This window comes from Mauremys mutica, chromosome 4 (assembly GCF_020497125.1).
Source record: "Mauremys mutica isolate MM-2020 ecotype Southern chromosome 4, ASM2049712v1, whole genome shotgun sequence".
NCBI classification, from domain to species: Eukaryota; Metazoa; Chordata; order Testudines; family Geoemydidae; genus Mauremys; species Mauremys mutica.
In genome coordinates, this window is record NC_059075.1 from 142,463,838 (window position 1) to 142,488,860 (window position 25,023).

General features: G+C 45.1%; 1 long non-coding RNA gene across 12 annotated transcripts in view; it reads right to left on the reverse strand.

Moving 5' to 3' along the window:
- Window positions 1-2,581: 2,581 nt before the first annotated feature.
- Window positions 2,582-25,023, reverse strand: part of LOC123369539 — a 42,842-nt gene continuing 20,400 nt past the window's right edge. For 8 of the 12 annotated variants that reach the window (XR_006579084.1, XR_006579086.1, XR_006579080.1 and 5 more), the window contains 2 exons: window positions 18,002-18,719; window positions 17,364-17,767 (listed from right to left, as the gene is read on the reverse strand). This is a non-coding gene — a long non-coding RNA (uncharacterized LOC123369539). Of the gene's footprint in view, window positions 3,461-5,427; window positions 5,576-11,045; window positions 11,264-11,958; window positions 13,183-13,959; window positions 14,038-17,363; window positions 17,768-18,001; window positions 18,720-25,023 lie in introns of those variants that run through there. The other 4 variants (XR_006579078.1, XR_006579077.1, XR_006579076.1 and 1 more) reach the window with 4 other exon arrangements.

The window sequence follows — 25,023 nt, forward strand, 5'->3', positions numbered from 1 at the left end:
TGAAGTCACATCATTTAATTTCCAGTGAAAATCTATTTGTTCCAAACACCACTGAAACCTAGTGATTTGGAACCTCTGTAATGGAGACAAAGTGCCCTGAGCTTTCCCCTATCTGTGGTTTATTTCTCTTCACGAACAAAAGGTGAATTAGCTGTTCCAAGCACCAATTTGACACCTTTCTCTACTTCTCCAATGAATCTTGCGCTGGTGAAGCCTCTGGTAGAGTGAACTACTCTGTTTATCCTCAGGATGAGTACAGAACCAGTGACAGTCTGGGATCCAGTGTGGACATTCAGTCAAAAGGAGGAACTCCCCTCAAAAAGTCCTCCACCATTCTTCTGCCCTCATTCCCTGACCAGCAGTAGGCAGGCTAGGGGTGAAGCTATCTCTGTGCTGAAGGCTTTTGCACAAGATAAGCCTCACTTAAGTCCAAAGGGCCCTCTGCACAGGCGGGAATTTCAAGCTAGGCTCTAGAGAATTCCAGATTGTGCCAGAATTCCCCATCCTGGTCAAATCCAGGTGCTCGGAGCGAATGACCCATGGGAAGAGGATAAGGGGTACAGAGTGGGAGAATAAGAGGAAGGCCTGGAGATGGCTGGGGAGAAGTTTGTATTTTGTGAAAGAGGAGGAGATCCTACATTTTGGTGGTTCTGGCCCTGGCCAGCCTCCATCCACCCCAGATACTAGCAGTGCCAGCTTCCCCACCGTGCCCCATCAGTGCCCCACAATTCACCTTACACCGGTAAAGGAACAGCCATCGTATGGCAACAGTGTTTGGCCACCACTGGATTCTAGCTATTGACTTAGAGGTAAATGGATGTATGTCTCATTATCGACCCCAGGAGCCATATGCTCCTGGTTCGCTCCCCGAATACCTATTTTCCACCCCAGGATGCATATGCCTCCTTCTTTTGCAGAGTGCGACCCTGCGTTCATTGAAGTGTGATGGGATCACTGCTGGTTAAAGGTCACACTTTCCAATGGGAAGAGTGACTGCTGCATGTGCAGCCAGGAAAGCATCCAGGGTTGAAGGAAAGGAAACAACTCTCCTGAGCATTTCCTTTCTGCTTTAGGAACAGAGCCCAGCAAGGCACATGGGCTGGAGTAACAGTTGGATCAAACTTTTAACCACCTTTATCTCTCCAGAGCTTATCGTTGCATCCTTGCTACATATCAAACAGACAGAGCTTCACATGTATTCACACACACACATACACACACACAGTGCCGCACATTCATACATGTTCACACGCAGTGTCATGCATTCATACATGTTCATACACACACACATCTCGTTGCCATGAGCCGTTTTCAATAGAAAATACTTGCTCACGGTATAGAAAATGACTCATCACACACATAAAAGAAGAATAAAAAGCAACACTTATGCTCCCTAAAGGAAACTATCCTCAGGGGAGTTGTGCAGGTTCTCTGTCCATCTTGTCCTGCATTATTTACAGCCATCAATAAAACGGAGCCAGGGTGTGAAGTGCACCCCAGAATGAATAGTGTTATGGTTGGTGCCCCCAGATGGCTCTGTTACATGGTTCTTACACTTTTCTTCATGTGTGAGCAATGTGCAGCCTTTGAAGAAATGTTGTACTGTTGTTAGTTTTGTGAGGTGGTTTTGTTTTAGGGCAACTGTGGCAAGCAGCAAAGGAGGCTGCTCTATGCCTTAATCTCTCTAGTTACAATCAATTCTTGGGGCAGAGTAGATTCCTGAGATCTGCCATTGGGGATTCTGCTGAGAGGTTTGAAAGAGGTGATTGCCTGCATGCTGTTTGTGACCACTTCTGTTCAAGGACTGGGGTAAAATACACAAGTTAGACTATGACTATACATTGACTCTATGTCACTGATTTCTCCTCCAATGGGAAGTCAACCTGCAAAGCTCCAAACATCTGCTCCCACTAGGCAAGGGAGTGACAATACAAGAGATGAGCCACAACTGTGACATTCAAACTCTGTCTCAGAACTGAACTACTGGAGGTTCAAAGGGTTCCAGAATTACCCAGGTGTTCCAACTTGTTCATGCACAGACATTGCATCCTACTGACCAGATCCTCAGCTACTGTGAACTGGCAAATCTCCACTGAAGCCAAGGAAGAAAAAGACAGGCAATGGAGCTATACTCATTTACACCAGATGAGGATCTGGCTCACTGTTTCTTTTGTACTTTGTTTCTAAACATTAGGTTTGTCTGAGCATTTTATTAAAGCACAGACAGGTAGCTGTCATACGATACTATTTTGCTGAATACTAATGAAAAAACAGTCATGACAAAAATTAGTCAAACCAATAGTACCCATTTGCAGGAGCCTCTATGGACTCTGGGGATCATCCCCGGGAAGAATCTGATAGACTGTAGCTTTTGTTTTTTAGTCCTGCTTGTAGTTTTACAGCCACCCTGTCAATTACACTAGCAGGAAAGATGATAAGATATGTTAGCTGAGGGAAGGTAACTTCCACCCCAGAGACCAGCTCAGTGTTAGAAAATGTTACGTTCAGGGCCTACACCCAGAAAAGGGAGATAAAAACATAAAATACTCTTGCAGCAATGTTGCAATGTAACTACTTTATTTCTTAGAATTTTGAACGATAATGCACAAGTACTCCGAAAGAGAGAGAGTTGAAGCAGGCTGCCCCCCTAAAACAGCCACAACTCCCCCCACCTTACTATAGGCTGGGGCTTTTTGCAGACTGACTGACTGCCTAGGACACAGATCCATACGCTTTCCTACAGAGCACCCTAGCCAGCAAGCAGCACCAGGCAACCCCTTAGGATTTAACGTGATTTTTTTACATAGTAGTCAATACACTACAGAGAAGGGCTTTGTTGTAGCATTTAGGGACCATCTTCAGCTGGTATAAAGTGTCATAGCTCTGCTAATTCCAGCGATCAAGTCCTTTTTCTCTGCTGACTGCAATGGAGTGATGCTGGTTTCCATTTGCGGAAGGGCTGGCGCATTCTCTTTAAATTACATGGCACGCCACGGCTACGGATGCTGCAGAATCACAGCCCATGCAAATGAAGCTCAACAGAAGAGCATATCAGTCTGGGATTTCACCAAAGCAACGATCAGACTAATAATAATTAGCAATAGAATAAATCATTTTATACATAATCCCACCCCACGCACCACTGTAACCCACCCCAGGCCCATGAGGATGACACGCAGACAATTAAAGTACAGTAGTAAATAAACAATAATTAAAACATCATAAAGTAAACAAAACTGAGCCCTAGCAGTGATCATGACAATGATGTGCTCATCTTTATTGTGCTCCCATTTTCATGGGTCTCTTAATGCCTCAAGGATCCAATTATAGGGCTGAAATAACGTGACCTCCAGTGCTTGCTTTGTATGTCAGTTCCTGGGAGGTGGAGATCCTGTGACAAGACCAGACCTTGCACTACTTTTGTCTTCTAACCGACTTCCTGGGGCATTAGAACAGGCTCCTGGAAAGCAAACACAAGTGCTGAGAGAAGTGGTTCTCAAATACCACCATTGGGGCTTTATTTGGCTTCCCAAGGAACTTGCCACCTAAACCACTAATCCTCAAGGGCACAATCCTGTGAACACTCGAGCACCAGAGTAACTTTCCTCACAGGACAAATTCCACTGAAGCCAATGGGACTACTCCATGGTTCAAGTTACTCACACGTTGGCAGGATCACAGCCTGGGTATTTATCTGTGGGCTCTTTAAGAGTGCACTAGGTAGTGATGACTTTGCTGACCCCTCCCCAGTGAGGGAATAGTACAGTCAGTGAGCAGGTTCCTGGCCTGATATAGGACACGCATGCCACGAAGTGAAGGTGGCAGGCAAGGGCTTGGAAGAAGTATAAGGCCCTGACTGGCAAAGCACTTAAGCAGCGGAGCTGGTTGAAACTTTTGGCACATTTTTTCCCAAAACTTTTCATGGAATATTGTTCCTGTTTTTCAATCCGCTTATAGAGCAGTCGGACTCCTTAATGAAAACTGTGTCTGCGTTTTTTGACTTCCCTTTTAGGCTCATGCATAACTTAAACCTGTGCTTAAATGCCTTGCAGAACTGGGACCTTGGAAAAAGAGTGAAAACAGAACCTGTGAATTATTAATAAGAGGGATCTTGAAGGGACCCCTGAACAGAACCAGGTGAGCAATGAAGAACATAGCAGTCAAATGATTTATTCAAAAAATATGACAGTAGTGATCTGACAAATATCTGACAAGTGTGAGTTGATCTGTGAATTTGCTGGGGATGCAAAAGTCCTGGGAAAGAAAAGGTAGTTTATTGGGGCTTAAGCTCCATAACTGATCGAGCAACCTTCACCCCACATTTGCAGAGACAGCACGGCCCCTTATTTTCACAATCCCACAGAGCTCACAATACAAATCTGTTCAGTGACCAATGGTGAGCGTGGTTTCAGACACTGAGGGAAGAACAGGAGCAGGAGATGCCATCTAGTCAAAGTCATCTCTTTAGGGATGGTTCAATAACAATTTACTAATAAATTCTTCCCCATTCCCCCAAGCGAGATCCTGTGTATGTATGTGACAAAGGATTCCCTCCTTCTGGAGCCTTAGGGCCTCACTCTCTGCTCTAGTAAGCTAAGATCTGGTGACACTTCTGAGTTATTTCTTTAACTTGAAGGGATCCCTTCACTTGCTAATAGACACAGCATTCACAAACCTGGCATTGCCTCTCCCACTCTGGAAAATTTTATACTGTAAACAGTGGTAGAGCCTCCGGCATCACTCCCAGGGACTTCACGAGACACTCCAGAGTGGATTAATTGCTTGACAACTTGACAATTCTAAGAAACATGGCCCCAGCCTTTCGGGCTGTTGACAGCTCTGTTGTGTGATCAGAAAGAGGCTGGATTGAACAGAAGTTTCATACCAAGTGAATTTGAACCTAGGACCTCCAGAGAGCAGGCTGCCAGTTTCAGCCCCCACGCTGGCTGCAAAAAGAACTTAACTCCTTTTAAGTACAGAGGACCTGGGGAAACTCACACTGTAATGGCCACTTCCATTTATGGGGATGGCATCCTTTCAACCACAGAAGTATCTTTCAGTGGCTGGCTGCTCCAACGCTCTCTGAGGACACAGCTAGACAGAGATCCCTGATCTGTTGCAGGGAAACTCAGCAGCACCAAGATATTCTGTCTATTGTGGATGCTTTCCCCAAGTCAGCATGTCTTTGGGAATGGAACACGTATCACTGGGGTTGAGGGAGATGCTGACCCCAAAGCGAAACCTTTACACAAGCGGCTTCTAGAGTTGGTGGGGGATCGATGCACCCCACACAGTTCTGCCTGGGCATGTCATTCAGCTTTGGATTTTCAACACCCTGGAACCTGGGCATGATTGGACCTGGGTTTTTTTCAGTTCAGGCAATTATAAAGCATAGCCTCTGTGGAGTGAGGAGAAGGGGTGCCTCACTTGTATTGCTCTATGGTGACTCCCCCTGGACAATAGTGGGGTGGCCTCTGGGGGCTCTGCAAGGACTCCCGATGTTCAATCCTCACTCTCTATCCAAGGAAGATGGCTGCAGTGCAAAGTCCGTCCTGAAGAATAAGGGGTACTAACTCTGAAGGAAAGATGGATGATTGTTTATATTTCATATTTAATTACATTGTAATTAGCATTTTAAAAGTGTTCAATGGATGCAGCTCTTTAAGTGGGTGAAATTGCAACGTTGGGTGCAATAGGTAATGCAGGAGCCCATTTCACCAGAAATCCATCTTACCCGGATCATAATTAGGTTCCAACAGCATGAAAGAGTCATTTCCCCCGATTATCCAATTGCTTAATGTCCAATTAGATTTGATGCCTTTGAAATATATTGGGCTGACAGAGGACTGTGCTGGGCCATGCTTTCCTAGTGACCCAATAGTTACTTGCTGAAAAGATTCAGGTGCTATTGCAAGCAATTGACTTAATTTTCTGCACGTATCTAACACCCTCACTGATTTCTCAGGACATGGTTTTCCTTTTCCATTAGCATGGACGGATATTTTGCATTGCGACACATCGCACGGCGACAAATTGGTCCTTGTCTCATTGCATCCCGTCCCATGGGGAAGTCAAGTGGAAATCACAATGTTTCCTTTGGTTTTTATTCTGTGCTTCTGTACTGGTAGGCAAGGACTTGTCATCAGAACTCCCATTAATATAGCATGCCTTGACACCCCCAATCAAGCATAACAAATTTGCTGCTAATTAAAACGTTGCATCTCATTCTGGAGAAGACCTCACATAGAAGATAATTTCCTTAAGGGAGAGAAAATATGGTCTGACCACAGCTCTGGGACCCTGAGTTCTAAAGACTGAATTCTTGACACTGAATCCTCTATGACTTTGGGGAAATCACTTGATCTTTTTTGCTGAAGCACCTGTAAAATGTGGGTAATGATACTCATTTTCCTACCTGTTGTGAGGGAATGTCAATGAAACAATAGACAAATGTCATCAGAGACAATTGATGTAAGACAGTTTTTGCTCTGAACAGGGTTAGTTATATTGGTGAAACCCTCCTAGTATGGACACACCTAAATCGTGGTGCAAAAGATGTATGTAGGCCAGCTTCCCTCCCCGCCATTATAAAAAAAAGAGGATGTTTACCATCAGGGATGGCTCTAGCAATTTTGCCACCCCAAGCATGGCGGCACGCTGCAGGGGGCGCTCTGGCGGTCGCCGGTCCTGCGGCTCCGGTGGACCTCCTGCAGACGTGCCTGCGGAGGGTCCGCTGCTCCCGCGGCTCCGGTGGAGCATCCGCAGGCATGCCTGCGGGAGGTCCACCGGAGCCTCCTGCCGCCCTCCCGGTGACTGGCAGAGCGCCCCCTGCGGCATGCTGCCCCAAGCACACGCTTGGCGTGCTGGGGTCTGGAGCCGGCCCTGTTTACCATTTCTGATGCTTCTTTGCTTTTCTTGTAATTAACTTGGTGAATTCTAAATTAATCAACAAAGCATTAAAATAAAATAAAAACCATCCCTGATTTCTAATATCATCTTGCCAGCCCATTGTCCTGTAGGGAAACTCAGCCAATTTGGTCATAATATTTTTAAAACAATTAAAATGAGTGAGATAATAATTCAAGCAATGTCATAAGGACGATTCCCAGTGCATACAAATAAAATAAAAATAGTTGAGCCATGTCATCGTCTATAACTTTCTCCAACAGCATTTATAGTGTATTTGGCCTTCAGGATTTGATCTCTCCCTGCCCTGTCTGTGGTATCCTTCCCCTCCCCTGGCTTCCTCTCTTTAATCTGCACTATCATTTCTTATACATTTCTTCACTGCTGGTTGGATGATCTTATGACATTTCCAGCCTTCAGAATAAATCATTTAATGTGAAGGTTGGACATGTCATAATGTGTACATTGCAACTGACGTTAGAAAGACACATTTACTCTGCAGCTGGTTGCATCATGCCTATAAATAACATAATTTATTTACAGAAATATATATTTCCCTTTGTGCTTGTACATTAGACCAAGGACAGAATAGGCCCATTACTCAATGTGGGGGGGAAAGACAATAACAGAAAATGTGGAAATGGCAGAAGTGCTTAATGACTTCTTTGTTTCAGTTTTCACCAAGAAGGTTGGTGGAGATTGGCCATCTAAAACAGTGAATCCCAGTGGAAATGAGGTACGATCAGAGTCTAAAATAGGGAAAGAACAAGTCAAAAATTACTTAGAAAAGTTAGATGTCTTCAAATCACCGGGATCTGATGAAATGCATCCTAGAATACTCAAGGAGCTGACTGAGGAGATATCTGAGCCATTAGCGATTATCTTTGAAAAGCCAAGGAAGACAGGAGAGACTCCAGAAGACTGGAAAAGGGCAAATACAGTGCCCATCTATAAAAAGGGAAATAAGGACAACCTGGGGAATTACAGACCAGTCAGCTTAACTTCAGTACCCAGAAAGACAATGGATCAAATAATTAAACAATCAATTTGCAAACATCTAGAAGATAATAAGGTGATAAGTAACAGTCAGCATGGATTTGTCAAGAACAAATCATGTCAAACCAACCTGATAGCTTTCTTTGACAGGGTAACAAGCATTGTGGATGGCGGGAAGCGGTAGCCGTGATATATCTTGACTTTAGTAAGGCTTTTGATACTGTCTCACATGACCCTCTCATAAACAAACTAAGGAAATAGAACCTAGATGGAGCTACTATAAGGTTGGTGTATAACTGCTTGGAAAATCGTTCCTAGAGAGTAGTTATCAGTGGTTCACAGTCATGCTGGAAGGGCATAACGAGTGGGATCCCGCAGCGATCGGTTCTGGGTCCGGTTCTGTTCAATATCTTCACCAATGATTTAGATAATGGCATAGAGAGTACACTTATAAAGTTTGCAGGCGATACCAAGCTGGGAGGGGTTGCAAGTGCTTTGGAGGATAGGATTAAAATTCAAAATGATCTGGACAAACTGGAGAAACAGTCTGAAGTAAATAGGATGAAATTCAATAAGGACAAATGCAAAGTACTCCACTTAGGAAGGAACAATCGGTTGCACACATCAAAATGGGAAATGACTCCCTAGGAAGGAATACTGCGGAAAAGGATCTGGGGGCCATAGTGGATCACAAGCTAAATATGAGCCAACAGTGTAACACTGTTGCATAAACATCAAACATCATTCTGGGATGTATTAGCAGGAGTATTGTAAGCAAGACACGAGAAGTAATTCTTCCACTCTACTCCACATTGATTAGGCCTCAACTGGAGTATTGTGTCCAGTTCTGAGCACCACATTTCAGGAAAGATGTGGACATACTGGAGAAAGTCCAGAGAAGAGCAACAAAAATGATTAAAGGTTTAGAAAACATGACCTATGAGGGAAGACTGAAAAAACTGGGTGTGTTTAGTCTGGAGAAGAGAAGACTGGGGGAGGGGGCGGACATGATAACAGTTTTCATGTACATAAAAGGTTGTTACAAAGAGGAGGGAGAAAAATTGTTCTTTTTAACCTCTGAGGATAGGACAAGAAGCAATGGGCTTAAATTGCAGCAAGGACGGTTTAGGTTGGACATTAGGAAAAATTTCCTAACTGTCAGGGTGGTTAAGCACTGAAACAAATTGCCAAGGAAGGTTGTGGAATCTCCATCATCGGAGATTTTTAAGAGCAGGTTGGACAAACACTTGTCAGGGATGGTCTAGGTAATACTTAGTCCTGCCTTGAGTGCAGGGGACTGGACTAGATGACCTCTCAAGGTCCCTTCCAGTCCTATGATTTCTATGATTAACTCATTACTTGCTGGCACTGAGTTGAGGCTGGTGCCCGTGTCTGTGGCTGCTATTATCATTGTGATGACGATGATGGAGTTCTCCAATTATAGAAAAAGGAGTCTATCCAGGCACACCTGACACAAGTTACAAAACCAAAAGAAATTAATTTTCTATTGTAAAACTAAAATATCGTGTCAGCAGGGATTCTATTCTCTGATTAGCACCAACTGTAGGACACAAATAATGCTATTAGGGTTGTTTGTGATTATGAACTGATTACTAAAGTTTTCTGCATATATTGTACATTATTGTTCTTTTTTGTGTCATTATGAATGTTCCTATTGTATTCACAGAACTGAATGGGCTCTCAGAAAGAAAGAAAGAAAGAAAGAATATGTCCTGAAAAAGTTTGAGAACCACTCAGCTAGATAAAAATGTGATATCTGGCAAAGTAGGCCCATTGGTGGATGGTTAGCTGTTTAAACAGCCAAGTTAAATAACACTGAGCTAGGGATAATCTAATCCCCTCCTCCCAGTTGAGATCAGATCTCCTGTGTATGTACCCTATGAGCAAAGCCAAGTTAGTGCTAAGTGTGTTCTCTTTAATTTGACCATTTAAAGAACTAATCCTTCCCTAGCCTGGTTGTTATTTTAGATACCACCAGTGTATCAGGTGTCGTACTAGTATCCGTCCAAGTGCGTGGGAGTGTGCGAGTGTTTGTGATAACAATCACAGTGTTCCAAGGGATATGGGAGAGGTGGCTACATCTTTGCTGAATCTGCAGCTCACTCTCATATCTAGGCTGAAAATTTCTGCCAAGCCTGACGAAATGGACCCAAACCATTTCAGCAAAAATGCATTTAATTCCTCCAGGCCAGCGCATTAACAAAATATCCTTTGTCTGCTACTTGAAATCATGACTACAGAGCAAAGCCATTCCCTTTCTTAATGCATAACAGTTCTGCCAACCAAACAACTGCAACATGCCCGTTGTGAAAAAACCTGCATAACTAAAGCCTTGCGATCATACAACATAAATGTCTAAAGCTCCCAGCTTGAAAACACTCTAACAGCTTTCAAACTGGAGCGTGGGGATCTCGGAGACTTGGCATTTCCCTACATTCAGTGAGGGAATCTGTCTCCTGCTGGGACTCCAACCAAACCCCTGTAGCTGTTAATGCTAGAGCTAAAGGGGAATATCCTGTTGCTGTCTTTAAAGATGAAAGGAAATTTTTATTTTCCATGCTGGCCTCCAACCAGTAAGAGGTGAGACGGTTGCACATGTGTTGCCGTGACCTGCATGCCATGTGTTAAGCCTTCAAGGGTAACAAAGTATTGGAATAATCATATGCCAATGTGGTTGCCCCACAATGCAGCCATAGGCACTCAGCAGGGGAAACTAGGAAGGAAGTTTCAATCAGGAGCTAAACTAAATATCTATTGAAGGTGCTTACATAGCCCTCATTACCCCAGCATCGGAGCACCTAACCAAGACCTGTCAGTCCCCAACTAAACTGCAACAACCTGTGGAGTAAAGGCATAATGTGCATTTTACTATATACTCCTGACTGCCCAGCCAGCGCTAGGTGAGAGGCAAAAGATAAAGGCACAATCTGGCCTCTCTGCTGAGGATGGCATCAAAGGCGATGCCAGTTACTGTCAGTTATGAAATGGGTAGCGCACACACACACACACACTCACACAAACACACACACACACACACTTTTACGCAGGCCATTGAGTTATTAGATTATTCAAACCATTGGGACAGGGATACAGCTGAGCCTGTCTCATTTTCCAGATCAGACCTGAGCTTCATCCATTCCAGTATTTCATGTTTGACAGCAGCCAGCGCCAGCTACTTCTGAGAATGGTATAAGAAATCCAGTAGTGGTAAAATGTGGGACTAACTTGCCCCAGGGGAAGTTTCTTCCTTATCCCATGTTAGCTAGAGGTTGGTTCATGCCCGGAAGCAGGATTTCCCTTGCAAATCTTTGAGTTCTGTTGTTTGTTTTTGGGCAGAGTCCTGTAGAATTTAATAGGAAATTGTAAGTTCTTTGGACCATACTATAGAATTTAATACTTATGTCCCTGCTCTAGAATTCTATGAAATGCTTAAAAAAATTACAGAAAATACAGTGAGTTGAAATGTTATAGTGTTTAGAGTAACTTCTCTAGAACCTTATTAGTTTAACCTATTAAATTCTTTCAGAGTTTTCAATAAGAACATAAGAACCGCCCTACTGGGTCAGACCAAAGGTCCATCTAGCCCAGTATCCTGTCTTCTGACAGTGGCCAATGCCAGGTGCCCTAGAGGAAATGAACAGAACAGAGAATCATCAAGTGATCCATCCTCTGTAGCCCATTCCCAGCTTCTGGCAGAAAGAGGCTAAGGACACCATCCCTGCCCATCCTGGCTAATAGCCATTGATGGACCTGTCCTCCATGAACTTATCTCATTCTTTTTTTAACCCTATTATGGTCTTGGCCTTCACAACATCCTCTTGCAAGGAGTTCCACAGGTTGACTGTACATTTTGTGAAGAAGGCACTACATATCATTATTACTGTATTACAGATGCCTCAACTGAGATCAAGGCCCCAGTGTGCTACTTACTGTACAAATACATAGCAAGAGACCATCCCTGCCCCAAAGAGCTTTGGATCTAAATAGACAAGGGGCAGGAGGGGAAACAGGAGACATAGAGATGAAGTGACTTACCCATAAGGAGAACAGCAGAGCCAGGTATAGAAATCAGGTCTTCTGACTCCGTCCACTGCTCTACGCTTCCAGGGGAGGGTGAAAAGTCACTCTTTCTCTCAGTTTAGAACATAAGAACGGCCCTACTGGGTCAGACCAAAGGTCCATCTAGCCCAGTATCCTGTCTTCTGACAGCGGCCAATGCCAGGTGCCCCAGAGGGAATGAACAGAACAGGTAATCAAGTGCTCCATCCTGTGTTTCCCATTCCCTATTGAATTTCCTAGTTGCACAATGATAACAAACAGGTGGTTATTTTGAAGAAACACAGACAGGACTGAAATGGTTTCTTTTACTCTTTCTAGCTATTTTGTAATGCTCAGTAAATGAACCTTTTTTAGAGTGTTTCTTTCCTGGGAGTAATTCTCTAGCCTGCTGCACAGGAGACACAGACACAAAACCCATCAAGCGATAATAGTCTTGAGTGTTCATCTCCCACATAACATTAGAGGAAATTACCTCTCACTTTCTTTCTGAAAGCCTTTCCACTTTCTTGTTACCTTGTACCTGACAGGCAGCCACAAACAAATGCTCCTGGAGGGGTTCTGGCAGCTGTCAATCATATGCAACTCACTGAATATGACTCTTCGTAGCCCAGGAGTTTCCTTCCTTCCCTCGCCATTAAAAAAATAAATAAATTGAGGTGCTGGAGGAGAGGTTTAGGCCTTTAAATCAACCCAATAAATTATCCCGATTATCTGGATTACACAATAGAAACTGTTTTGACATTTGATCATGTCCCTCTGGCGATGGCTGATAACTCTGATTTTTAATCATGATGAAATTAACATTTCAGAGGGAGAGAGTATGATTCAGCGCTTTAGCTCAGGAATTGGAGGCAGGAGACCTGTGCTCTGCTCCCAGCTCCGACAGTGCCCTTGGACACATCACTTAACTGCACCTTGCCTCAGTTTCCCCATCTCTCAAGTAGGGATATCAATACTCCTTTCTTAAATCAACTTGGTGCAGACCAACAGTACTATTCAAGCTCACTTACCTCCCTGCTCCCCCGCAAAACTCACAGGTTAGTTTTTGGGAGGCACTTCTTGCCCTTTGTTATTCAAGACCACGTGTTATAAACTAGCTGTGTGGGAGTTTCTTGGTGTGGATAAGTGTCCACTCGGCTGAGCTGATCCTACCCCAAACTCATTTCACTCACGATCAAAACTGGGCCCCAGAAGTTCTCACTGTCAATGAAATTAAAGAATGGATGATATGTTTCCATTGTTTATATATACAGTATAGATAAACCAATCTCTTGAAGTTCCTACACACACCACATTTTTATGCACTTTAGCAGATTTATAAGTTCACTTAGGTACACTATATGTTTCTTTAGTTTTGAATGTTTATCTGTAGCTTAACCTACAAATGCTCTTGGTTGGTATGAAAAATGCAGAGTCATAAAAACACACCTGTACACTGCAGAAAGCAGCCAGGTAATAGCCTATATCAGTGCTTCTTAACAAGTGCTCTGCACAGCACTTGTTCAGTTTCTAACTGTTAAAATACCTGCTTTTTCTTCTTACTGAAAATCTAAAATTTGGACAAATGATTGAAGATCCAAACTCTTGGGTCAGATGTAAAATTAACGTCCCGTGGAAACTTTCTGTAAAAGTTGAAGCCTTAACTCCATTGTCTTCGCTACTACATTTAAAATCAGGTAAATTACATTCCACCTCCCTAAATCCCTCTCTGGATTCAACTGGAGTTGATACTCTTCTAGTCCTAAACTTTTCTGTAGTGTTGCTGTGTGCTGTGAAACAGCTGCTGCAGGCCATCCTACCCCAGAGGTGGCTACAGTGCAGTGATGAGTGAAGTGATCCTCGAGTATAGATTGTAAAGCACTTTGGGGTCCTTCACCGTGAAGAGAACACATTAAATGTAAAATGTGATTTTTTTTTATGAGTGCTAATAAAAAAATCTCATGCAGAATCTCTGATCCCTTGCAAAATACCAATTACCTCTGCCTAGCTGATCCTGTCTCCTTGTTGTGATTCTTTGCAAGTGTTCCTCCATCATTCCTCTGCAGTTTTGTCCAGCTGCAAATAAACACGATTTCTAAAGGGAGTTGGTCAGCGAAACAAGCAACAAAATGCCTAAGAAAGGACTCTCCTAATCTTCACCAGGGCCGGGAGTGAGTCAGGGGTGTTGTAATGGTTTTTCAGGCAAGTTTTGTTGGTTGCAAAGTCTGGGTTATGTTTCTTGGCTGATTAGCTCCCCAGGGTCAAATTTCGGACAGTTTGAGCTGGCCCAGCCAAACCCTCAGTCAGATCAGCATGGCTGGTTTAGAAACCAACACAGAGCAGTTTAATTCCCAGGGATGACATGGCAAGGCCAGTGGTGGGAGGCTGGGTAATCCATGCCACACCATGCTGCTTGACATGCAGAGATCCTGCTGTCTCTTGGCAAAGCTGAGATCTCAATCAGCTTGGAGGAAGGGAAATGACAGCGACTGTGTATGCAGCATGTTCCCCACACTGGAGTTTGCACTCCCACAATTCCCTCTGCATTCTTCTCTCAGGGCGTTGGGTTTGTCTCGCCATGGACGTAACAGGGTTTGTCCTCCACAAAATCAGCAGATCCCCCAGGATCTGCAAAGGCACAGAGCTATCTTTGCTTCTTGGGTTCTCCTTCTGTTTCCAGGCATTTAAAGAGCATGCTCCATTCTGGAAAGGGCTCCCTCAGTGGGTGTTGACCCCTGCAACTTCCTCTGAGAGAGGATGTATGGGGCGGAGAGGAAAAGTTGACTGGGCTGCCATTAATTTACCTGCCAAAGTCCTGTGGGACTTTCACGGTCAGGGTGACAATGCAGGAGAGGGGGGCATTTCCCTCTTCTATGACCCTCCCCCCTCGCAAAAAAACCCAAACATGACCCTAAGGTCCTCTCCTGTGTTTGTTTCCTCTACTCATGGAGGTGAAGGAGATGGTATGGCCCATTATGATGAAGAATCAGCTATCTGCTGAAGACAAGAGGGCCCATTTGGACAAGCCCCAGAATCTGAGGCGCTAATCCAGATGCAGTGAGTCTGTGAAATGGGGCTGGAAGGCTCATAAAAAGCATCTTTTCCAGGTAGCATTTCCAGTTCTTCCTGCTCCCTCCTGGGCTGGAAATACTGTAGGAAGAGCTTTCTTCCTTGTATTTTACCACCGGGGCTCCTGGCCTGCTTGGAAACTTGCGGTGAAATCCTGGTCCACCAAAATCAATAGGAGTTTTGCCATTAACAACCACGGGGCCAGGATTTCACCCCAGAGGCTGCATGGTGAAAAAGGAATCTAGTCGGACGTGGAGGGGAAAGTTGACCAAACTATTTCCCACCTGAGGAAAAGTCCAGAGGCTCAGGCTCACTTTGAGTTCTGGCCTCCAGTTTAGAAGGAGATTTTATTTTATCTGAAGAGAGTCACATATCTCCTTAGTTGGGCCTGAGCCAGATCTCTGGGGCCAGCTGGAAATTTCAGATCTGCATCCACACTTTGTAGCTCAGGGATGAGTGGCTGTGATACAAAGGCAGCTCCAGCTGTAAGTCAATCCCTCTGAGCTCCTCTGAAGAAGAACCTCTCCCCTCCCGTCCCCTATCCCATACCACCTCCATCCCGCCTGTATCGCCTCAGAAAGGAGTACTGCTGTCAGCTCAGCTACAGCCCCCATCTGCCTCTATGTGAAGATGGGCACCAGCCAGCCCACCTTGCCCGCCCCTTTGATCCTTATCACAAGGGGAATGACTCCGTAAGCCTGTCTGGGCTTCAGAGGCAAAGCACAGGAGCCTGTGGAGATCTGGGGTTGAATTGTGCAACCTCTGAAATATTTAGGCTAAATTCTGCTCTTCGCTGCACTGGTGCAAATTTGGAGTCGCTCCATTGGCTTTCCCTACACTTACCCTGCAGGTTAAGAGTTAGAATCAGGGCTTTGGACTTGAAAGAAATAGAAATGAAATCTCATTTAATCTCCGCCTCCCTCTGAAGGGGATATTCAAGCCGGGGTTCTTGCTGATCCTCCCTGGGAGGGCTGCCGGGGTGGAGAGGAAAGGTCCCATGTTGTTTTCTGGAGATGAGCCAGGTTGACGGGATTTAGATACCATGATAAATAGGCAGAGGATTAGATATGGTGAAAGAGAGGCAGAAAGCAGGCAGGCAGGCATATATGGAAACAGAAAGCTAGAAAAGGCGATGGATAGATAATTTCTTCTCACTAAGACAAGTTCTAATATCCCCGGCTACAGTTGCTGAATTCAGTATGGCTGTTGCATTTGCTCAGCCACTGCTCTGCCAATATGTAGCTCACTGCTTTAGTAACGATTCTTTGGGATACTGTGTGTGCACAGCATTAGACAAAGCCAAGTGCTGCTCTGATTCTGTACCCTGGGCCAAAGAGTGTTAACTAAACCCATGTGTGATGCACTGAAGGATGAAGTCTTCACCCCATGCCTGAGGTCAGAGGCAAGGGACTGAAATCCATTGTGTGCACTCAAAGGGAATGAAGACAGCAGCAGATAGCAATGCTTCCACATTATTTTTGCTTCCTTGGATTGCTGTCTCTCGGAATAATAGTGCTGGCACGTGCTCCTGGAGGAGCTGCTGCTCACCCACTGCCCAGCTCCTCAGCTAATAAGTCATGATGCTGGCAGCTGCAACCGGCTGACAGTAACCGTAACGCATGGAGCTCTTCACTTTTAACACAAAGTAGTGCCAGGATTGCACACAGAAAACCCTTCTGAGCCAACACCCAGGCACACATGCTGCCTCAGCCAGTGGGGCGGCAGCAGCAGGAGGCGGATGCAGATGCAGGCTCCCCAGGGTGGGGGAGTTAAAGAACAGATCAGAGCAAGTTCCGTTTTGGATGCAGAGGTGGTGGAAAGAGCAGGTCAATATGATCATGGGGCTGTTGTAAACGTCTGCTGCGGTGGCAGCCAAGAACGCCCTTCCCGCTGTTCCTTCGATGCATGGGAAGTTCAGACAGGGACTATACTCAGACCCCAAACATCTTGTATGGGAGACTTGCTGCAACATCCTTCTAAACTGTCCTTACCTTGGAAACGTATGTCTGATAGAACTATTCCCTCAGGTACCACACAGCTGCTCATACATCCTAGTGATGGGCATGATGTAAGAACTCAAACAGATTTAGGATGGGGCAGCTGGATCCCCATGTAGATCCAGATTAAATTAAAACTAGGGCCTGGGGTGTGGTCTTGAGGATGAACCAGTGTTAGGGTTTCAGATTAGAAATCTCCTGACATCTCCTGAGCTGGCTTCAGGAGATTTCAGCCCCTCATCTCAGCAGATCAGAAATCTCTGTGGAAGAGCTCTTTCCTTCCGTGCACAATCACGTAACCTGACTATGCAAACAAGCCTGGGCACAGTATTTCAGAATTTGCCCTGAATATTTAATTGCTCCAGCAAGAAATTTGTGACAATTCTGCTTCATTTTGCAGTTGTGCAGCAAAATCCCCTGGAGGTAGTTCCCTCCCCTTCCCCACTGCCAGTGAGTTGCACAAATGAAGGGGCAAAAGCCTTCAAAAACCCCACAGCTAACAAAGGGATTTATGGACTAAGCAAAAATAATAGGAGTGGATCTAATTCCGTTCAACAGGAGACGGGGCCTGATTTAAAGCTCGTTGATGCTGCTGGAGATACCTAGATGCATTGCAGAAAGGCCGGTGTAAACACCTCTCATGTCAAATGGCTGTCTGGGCCTTGGGACCGAGATTGTTAATTAATATCATCGCTTTTCCATGATACAGGCTCACACCTGGAGACACCGGTTGCTGTTTCCTGCAGAGAGAAGCAAACAACAGTTGTCACTGGTCATGGAAGGAGCATTCGCTTTTACAGTGGATGATGTCATGTTCTGGACCCTCCCTCGCTCTTTGCCACATGTGCTCCATTAAATACACTGGGTAAACACTGACAATGATCATTATGTAAACAAAGGACAAGTCCAGCAGCAATGCAAGCTCTTCACACGCATTCAGAGCACTGAGCGATAGTAACCAGGGGCTCACTTACCTTCTCACGTGGGGTTTCTCCATCTGTTTTTCTTCCTCTCCCACTTTCTCTGCTCTCACTTGCTCCGATTCTGTTGGTTTCTTCTTTGGGTCCATCCCTTTTTCTTTCGTCAGCTCATTTTCAAGGCTCTGACCATTTTCTTCGCATGCACTGTGCTTCCTCTTCACCTTTCTTCAGTGGTGGTTCTCACTCTGCTGCCTTCTTGACTTGCTTCAGACTCTGCCTCTCAACAGTCATTCCCCACCTTCCGGTTCCCTCTGCACAGTTCTGTCTGCCACTCCCACTGACTGCATCCAGAGTCAAACTTTCCAAGTTCTCCAGGCCCAGCTGCTGCAGAACCTTTGCATTCCAATATTCTGTCCTTTCCCTTGTTCAGAGGACTCTGCTTTGCTGTCTGGCTAGCCGGAGAGAAAAATTATGTACTTCCACATCTTAGCATAATTGGGACCAGAGCCTGACCGGAGCCTCTGGGCAATGTAAATGCTAAATAAAAAATGAATATTTTAATAAACACAGGAGGCCTGAGTTAATGATGGACAGAGCTTGGTGTGATTGTGCCAGAGAAGCAGCCAGAAATTCAGATGCTCTCCAGCTCTTTTCTGAACTATCCAGGCCCTCTGCAAAACATGGCCAGACATTTTGCAAAAGCAAACTTCTCATATGATATTTTGGCATTTCTGCTTCTGGTCCTGGTCACAAGCAGGAAGTGCTGAGGTGCCTGGAAGTGAACAATAAAGGGGAACAAGTGATCTGAACTATATTAAGCCTCAAAACAATTTTGATGAGCGTCTGGGTTCAAGAATTAACTCTGCTCTTATTTTATCCAAATCACATTGCTCATCTCTAAGCCCAGCGTTCTCTGCAACCTTGAGATTTTCCCCTGCTTTCCTATACACGGCTCAGCGGATTCCTCCTCCCATTAAAGTTTTGCCAGGACTTGGCTCACTTTGACAATTTATGACACTCCCCTGTTAACTTCAGTAGGAGTTTAGCCTGAGTCAGGCGTGAGTCCGCATTGCAGGAATTGACCAGATGTTTCCCCACCCTTCCCTTTCTCTACGTAGTCACCGGTCATGTTTTGTCTACTTCTTAGATTCTGAGGCCTGTGGGACAAGCAGTGTCTTTGTGTTATTTATCTGCGCAGTGAGGCTCAGCTCTCTGACTTGCATTCTTAGGTTAGGCCACCAGGGAGGCACTGCAGCCAGAGTACTAGACAGAGCCTCAGAGACCTGGATTCTATTTCCAGCTCTGCCACTGGCAGTTACTTCCCTGCCCCGTGCCTCAATTTTCCCATCTGTAAAATGGGGATAACGATATTGACCTCCTTTGTAAAGCATTTGAATTCTACTGCTGAAAAGCACTATATCAGAGCTAGATATTATTATTCACAATAGCAATTATCAAGAAAGGGTAATGATTCTATTTTATTCTATATTATTCTAGGTTCTGATACCATGGTTATCACCATAGTATCTGAGTGCCTCGAGGCTTATGTTTCTTCTGCATATCTTTTAAAATGCTTCCCTCCAGCCCAAAATAATACTCTGAATGAAATGCTTAGTTAGGAGAGTGCTCACTTTTACCCGTGTAAATACAGTGTAGCCCCAATGATTTCAAATTGGGGGGACTAATTGGAATCACACTGGGTTTACACAGCCATAACTGAAAGAAGTGTTTTCCTGGGTCTGTTTCTTCACAGGTGGCTACACAACCTTCTTGCTGCCTAACAGTAGTCATTTAAATGTATGTAGCCTTTTTGTGTGAAAGTGATTTACAAATATGAATAAGAAAACCCCACAACTCCTCAGCATGGTAGGAAAGTATTATTATTATTATACCTGTTTTACATGGGGAGCCAACTGGAGCCCCAAATGGTTATGTGACTTGCGCCATGTGAGCACATAATCGGTCTTTGGCAGAAGCAAATATAGAACCCAGGAGTCCTGACTCCCATCCCTCAGATACCAAGGTGCCAAGTGCTAGATAAGAACCTAGTGGTGGAATTTTCAAAGGTGTAAGTGACCTAGCAGCACAAATCCCATGGAAAGTCATGCGGATTTGTGCTCCTAGGTCATTTAGGCACTTTTGAAAACCTAACCCTAGCTGGATAAGTCTATCCAGTGGTGGTGTCCCTGGCAACAGAAACATTCATTTCATAGTCAGCTAGTTTCTGGGGGTATTGGGGCAATAAATATTTTATAATAAGAAAGTTAAACCTGACTCTGAGTACAAAGAGATGAGCCGGTCCAACCATCTATACACATATATACCAGCAACAATTTCCACTGGGAAGAAAATAGAGACATCATATATGAGGATGGTGAGTAGTGAAGCAGGGGGAAGGGTTTTTTTGGTAACACCACAGGCACTTATGAAAGCAAATTGGTTTCCAAAGTTCTGATCCTGAAAAGGTCTGGAGTGTGTGGAACTCCTATGAATCTCAAAGAGAGCTCAGCCGCACCTTTCAGGAGTGGTCCCTGTGCAAACAGGAAGATAAGCTGGATGCACCCTGATCTCTGAGAATTTGTTAGTGTTCTGAGTTTGCCAGGGAAGCTCTCTGGGAAGGAAACGCTGTTTATATCATTGTATTTTTAATGTCTGCCTTTTGGATCCAGTCCTTTCCGTTATGTAGATCAGAAATCGAGGCTTTGTCAATTTCCTTTCATCTCCAAGCATCTTGACTATGGGCACTGTTCCTCTAAAACACAGTTAAGTTAAAAAAAACCCAAAAATCTCTTTGCCGCCACACACGCACACTCCCTTCAGTGGAGAAGAAAACTCAGTTTTGCTAATCTCACTCACTGCCAAGACTTCAGCAGCAATGTTTAGGGAAATAGATTGCTCACAATCAGTTTTCTCAATGATATATCTCTGAGCCTCATAAAAATGCATCAAGCGCTTGCTATAGGTTAGGGTGGCTTTGGGGAAATTGCAACATACTCCCTCTAAGTGGAGGGGAATTAAAACCACATGGATTGCCTGCTAAATAATAGTGAAACATTTGTTCGGGGCCTGTGAATGGGATTTAGTGCCCATTTTGCACAGCTTTATAGCACACCAGAGCCCAATAAGGAGCCTGCAAGGTGATGGACTAGCTGTATTTATGGGAGATGGTGAAGGCACAATCATTAAGGTTTTGCTAAAGAAGAAATATGGGGAATGTGTGTCCTGAAATACAGCAAGATAAGGCATCACTAATTCCCTTGGGTCCTTCCTCTTTTGTGATGCTGCCTAAAGTTCGGGGGGGGGGACCTGCTAATTTTAGCTTTACTCATTTTCGGAGCGGAAACGCAGTCCATTAATGCTGAGATGTGAGTGACAATGGCCTGAGTCAGGGAAGTCAGTGGCTCAACGCCCTGTCGGACTGGGCCCCAGTAACACCAGGCTTAATCCTGCAAGGTGCTAAGCACCTCGGTGGCTTTGAAAGGAGCAGGGGCGGCTCTATGTATTTTGCTGCCCCAAGCACGGCAGTCAGGCTGCTTTCAGCGGTGTGCCTGTGGGAGGTCCGCTGGTAACGCGGGTTCGGTGGCGTGCCTGCGGGAGGTCCGCCAGTCCCGCGCCTTCGGCATACTCACTGCTAAATTGTCGCTGAAGCCGCGGGACTGGCGGACCTCCCACAGGCAAGCCGCAAAAGGCCGCCCCCTGCAGCTTGCTGCCCCAGGCACGCGCTTGGTGCACTGGTGCCTGGAGCCACCCCTGGACAGGAGATGACGACGATCCGCCCCAAAGGCAAAATGAAAAACTCTTCCCGGCTAAGTCTGAAGTTCAGGGGTCTGTGTTGCTGCTGCAGCAACTCAGGGAAGCAGCTTTAGGTGTTCATCTGAGATGGGACAAAGTCTGTGGACAACATACATATGGGTTGCTGCATCATTTCGGAGACTACTCAGGTGAATAAGTATCCATATGCCTGACTAATGATTGCACAGTCAGGCCTTAGGCCTTATGGATCCAATAGACTCTCAGTTACACCAGTACATTGGCTCCAGTGCAGAATTTGGCCCCAGAATTCATATCTGAGTTCTGTGTTTGACACAGAGTGAGGCTTCCATGGAACAAAAGGTCTCTGTGGCATTTAGCAGCCCTGTGCCTTTTATTATGCTGTTTGCTGCACGCCAGCAAATGTTTGATTTCCTTATCTTCTGGAAGTTTAATTTGCTGAGGAAATCCCATCTCCCACTGCCTGCCCAGCATCTGCCTGCCCAGCGTCATTAAGGGAGGAAGTCTCTCCAAGGCAGCTACGTTACCATACGTCTGGCAAGTATGCAATCAAGGGACCATGGAAGATAATGCTGTAGATGAATAAATCATAGCATTGCAGGTTACTAGGCTACCAGAGGCAAACATTTTAATCAGCTCCCAAAATAGTAGGGTCACTTGGACAAATGGGTGATTAATAGCCACCTTAAACTGGCCCTGAAACGCTGTCTTTGATTGCAAAGAACAGAGGAAAGTTTAAAGACATCATACAAAGCCCTTCATTAAAACTCTTGGATGCTTGAGTAATAGATTTTATGTCTAGAAAGAACCAATGTGATCATCGAGTCTGACCTCCTGCACAACACAGACCATGGGATTTCATACAGTGATTCTTGCAACAAGCCTAATAACTTGTAGTTGAACTAGAGCATATGTTTTGGGAAGATTTAAAGCAGTCAAACAATGGAGAATCCACCACAGCCCTGGGTAATCCATCCTAAGGGTTAATTATCCTCACTTTTAAAAAACTGCATCCTTTGAGACATTTTTATACCTTTGTCTGCTAGATTAGAGAGGTGTTTATGATCAGAAATCTTCTCACCACTTATAGACCGTGATCAAATCACCTCCTAACCTTCTCTTTGGCAAACTAACTAGAGAGAGCTCCTCAAGTATCTCTCTGTAAGATACGTTTGTCCACACCTGGTAACATGCTTGTGGCTCTTTTCTGAATTTATTCCAATTTCTTTACACCCTTTTTAAAGTGTAGCCTCAGAACTGGACACCGTATTCCAGTAATGATCTTACCAATGGCATATGCCAATATCTAGGTTCACTTGGTCCTCTCTCAGCACAGTGGGCTGGACTTGATGTACTCTTGCGGACATTTCTATGATTCTATGATATACAGAGGAAAAGCCAGCTCCTTACTCCAGTCTTAGAGGATTCTGTTTTGCTCTGTATGTGATGTACTGCCCCCTTTAAGGCAAATGACATAATCCCGCCTGTGCACAGAGGAAGGCCCTGCTGGAAAGGTCTCTGAGTCGGGAGGAAGCAGTGGGTCTGAACAGGGAGACCGTAGCTGTTTATTGCAGGGTCCCTAGCCTGGAGAGCAGAGGGAGGCTGTGAGTTCCCCTACCAGCCCAATGACAAAGGTGGTGGCATGGAAGCCCAGCAAATAAGGGCTGGAAAGGACTGAAATCTGTTGCTGGGCTGGAAACCTGGCCTGAGACTGCATACCCTATAGGCTATAGGCATACCCTAAAAGAGGCAGAACCATATGTGACCAGGCTGATGAGCAAAGTAAGGAGAAAGAAGTAGACCGCTGCAGGCCTGGAGCAACTGTCAGTCTCACTCACTCATGCCCGTCACCCCTATCGGGGTATGGGCCGCCAACCAGTAGGGGGAGCCAAGTGAGGAGAGCCTGGGGGCCCACACTGAAACACAAGGTGATGCGCCAGCGGAGAGTCTACTCTGAGACCGGATGCATGAGGGATGCATGACACGTTGACCAGTAGGCTACACCAGAGCCGGGGACCTGCCTCCTCCTCACTCTTTGGGGCACAGTGCACTGGCCCGGGAGTATGGAGGTATCAGTCCCTGTGCTCCCCTGAGTGCACGGCCAGACCAATTGTACCGCATTCAGGGCCTGATCCAATGCCCTTGGAAATCACTAGACTTACTCCCATTAGCTTCAGTGGGCACTGAGTCAGGGCCTCCCTGTCACGTTAGGCACCTTCTGACTTTTGATCAGTTTTTTGAGTTATCAGAAAACCTCTGGGCATGGGCGGCAGGCTGGCCAGCTAGGGCCTGCGGAACTGGTTCAGATGAACTGAGAGGCCTCCTAGTACACTGAAGAGCAGCTGAGGCCCTGTGATTTTATTTTTTATTTTATTTATTATTATTTTTTAGGTTGGAGAAAGTGCCTTTCATTTCTCTTTGTGCTTGAGTGGCAGTGTGATCTAGACGGTAGAGCCGTGAGCCCCCAACCTCCTGCTCCAACCAATGGGAGCAGCAGGTGCCCAGCACCGCTGTAAATCAGGCCTTCACACTCTGTGCCTCAGTTTACCCATCTGTAAAATAAGGTTAATGCTGCCCACTCCCCTACCATTGCTGGGAGGATTAATGAATATTGGGACAATGCTTAGAACATGTGACGATTATATATGTGGACAGTGGATGCTTTTAGCAAACCTCTCTGCAGTTCTAATGCCAGCTGGGTCCACAGGTGGAAATATTTAAATTCCCCAAGAAAAGATTCCTCACTGGTGTCTCTGGCCGATTAGAAATCAGGATGTAGTCAAAATCCCACTAGTAAGCTCACTCCCGTGAGCTTTTCAGCCATGAGTCCTGCGCCCACCCCCCTTCTCTAACCATTGGTCTACGCTATCCCACACACTTTATGTGCTCCCCCTCTGACTTGCACTACATTTTCCATATTCCTTCTCTAAATATTGGTTTAGGCATAGTAAATAATTTCCTCTTCTCTGACAGCAAATATTCACTGTTTAACTTAGAGCTCCCTCGACTTCAACATGCATTTTACAAGGCAAAAATGAGTTACAGATTAATTGGGGACTATTTAAGCACTTGTTAAGCAGAGCTCAGCACAAACATGCCTGGAATACAAAGCTGCAGCTTCATTTCACACCGTATCCAGAACCTTGTTTGACATAACGCTGAGCAAATATCACTTGGCTTTTAAGGTTTTTTTTTTTTTTTTAAACTGTTTCTAGCAAAATAAAAAGGTTCTTTTAGCCCAGGACTTCTCGAGACTATTCCTGTTTATAGAGTGTGGGTGATATTGACTGCATGACAAATGAGGA